Genomic DNA, 2,153 nt, shown 5'->3' on the forward strand with positions numbered 1-2,153 from the left:
CTATGGTGCTATGTGTGCAGGGGTTCCTCTGTGTCTATATGTTTTGGAAAAATGAGAGAGGATTAGCATGTAGATTTTCAAATAGGTTCTGATGAACATAAATGGAAAATTATCCCATTTTGAAATGTTTTCATTTTAGTCTTCATTTGTAGAAAACATACGTAGATCTGCTCAATTAAACACCTTGTAAATCATCCAGATATGTAAATTGTTCTTTAGTCACTAAGTCCTATTCAACTCTTTGTGACCCCATGGACTGTAGCCCACCAGGCTCCTCTGTCCATAGGATTTCCCAGTGGGTTGCCATTTCCTTCTCCAGGGATTCTTCCTGACGCAAGGATCAAACCCAAGTCTCCTGTGTTGGCAGACAGACTCTACCACTGAGCCACCAGGGAAACCTAGATATTTAACTAGACCTGACCTAATAATATAAAGAGACTGGTAACTACTATTCATGCATCTGTAAGATTCAGAAAAGAAATGTGTTACTTAGAGTTAAAGCTACAAAGTTTTGAATTCTAAAGACAAAAATATAAAACTTGAAAAATGTGTTCAAATAATCTGTTTTTCTAGGTACTTGGTACTTATATGGACTTCCCAGGTAGCGCTGGTGGTAAAGAACCCATCTGCCAATGCAGGAGACATAAGAGACATGGGCTCGATCCCTGGGTTGGGAGGAACCCCTGGTAAAGGGAATGGCAACCCACTCCAGTATTCTTGCCTGGAGAATCCCATGGACGGACAGAGGAACCTGGCAGGCAACAGTCAATGGAGCTGCAAAGAGCCGGATATGCCTAAGCACGCATACCACACACACACGCACTTGGTACTTATATTGACATAACAATGAATATGTTATGTCCAGATGACTGGATATCACTATATGATATATACAGTCGCATGGTACAAGAGACACCTCCAGAAGCTTATCTCAAGTATAGAAACCTCACTGGCAGGGGTTGCTTGCGGTGTATTTTAGAACAGCCCACTTTGTTTGGACAAGCATGGTGTTAGTAGAGCAGAAGTGGTGTGTTTCTAACTATCACTTCTGTTCAAAAAAAGGAAAATTCTATTCACTGGATCAGAACACACAAAATTGGATGAAATTCCTCATCGGAAGCAAGGTTAGCAACCCCTGATTAAGTAGCTCACTGGAAAACCCAGTAACTCTCCTTAGCAATACAAAAGGTCATGCATTGATGACATGCTGTGCAGTGCATGAAATAATAACCAACTGGTGAAGAGGGATCACCTGTGACTGCCATTTACTTTATTCTCTGACTTACAAAAGTAGGAGCCGTGAGAAGCTGAAAGAAGCTCTTAACTTCTAAAATAATATCCCAAAGCCAGGTAATACCCAGGGCAACAAAGAAGTAAGGGGGGTGAAACGCACCGCAGTGACAGTAACAAGCAACATTTCATGGAAAATGCCGTTTAAAAATGACCCACATATTTTGGGGGCAGTTTTAATGATTCCCTTAATAAAACTAAACTGTTTCCAATAGCACAGTCACTCCTCAAAGTATTTGCTTGAGAAATTTCTAAGCAATTTTAGGTAGTTGTAACTTGTTGAAGGAAAGCAATAAAGTAACACTGCTACAGAACAAAGCACTTTTGTCTGCAGGTGGTGAGGGGGACCGTCAGGACCTTCACTTACTCTCAAAGCACTGCCCCTGACAGAGTTACTAGTGAATTCATAATAACCATTTCCCAAATCTTTGGATACCTCGCATGGTTCGAACTGTTCCCTAACTAACACACCGCCACTCCCGGGAGGAGTTGATGGCTGGAAAATGTTCTATCTGTGGGCTCTACGGGAGAACCTAAGTTCACCATCGACGGCTGCAAGATCGAGTTTGGAAAAGAAGCACCTGTGCAAAGCCAGCGGAACCTGCGCCCGGCTCTCCGCTCCTCTGAGCCCAGCCCACCAGCTCACAGCAGGGAAGGACGCAGCGCGGATTCTGCATCCCGACGGCTTTTTACTCCTAGCAGGGAAAAAAGGAAGGCGGAAAGGGCAAGATGTGCTCCACGTCGCCCAAAGAGGTCTGTCCAAGGTACGTGGAATAGGTTTGGGGTCCGGGCTAGACGTCAGGCAACCCAAAAAAGCCGCGGGCTGGGCCCGGCAGAGATGCGCCCCGACCTCCCCACGCGGC

General features: G+C 44.6%; 1 protein-coding gene across 1 annotated transcript in view; it reads right to left on the reverse strand.

Annotated features, from left to right (window-relative positions):
• Positions 1-2,153, reverse strand: part of LPAR3 (lysophosphatidic acid receptor 3) — an 84,285-nt gene that overhangs the window by 81,588 nt on the left and 544 nt on the right. The gene's annotated exons all lie outside the window — the stretch shown is intronic.

The sequence above is a fragment of the Bison bison genome, unplaced genomic scaffold (genome assembly GCF_000754665.1).
Source record: "Bison bison bison isolate TAMUID 2011002044 unplaced genomic scaffold, Bison_UMD1.0 scf7180017864466, whole genome shotgun sequence".
Lineage (NCBI taxonomy): Eukaryota > Metazoa > Chordata > Mammalia > Artiodactyla > Bovidae > Bison > Bison bison.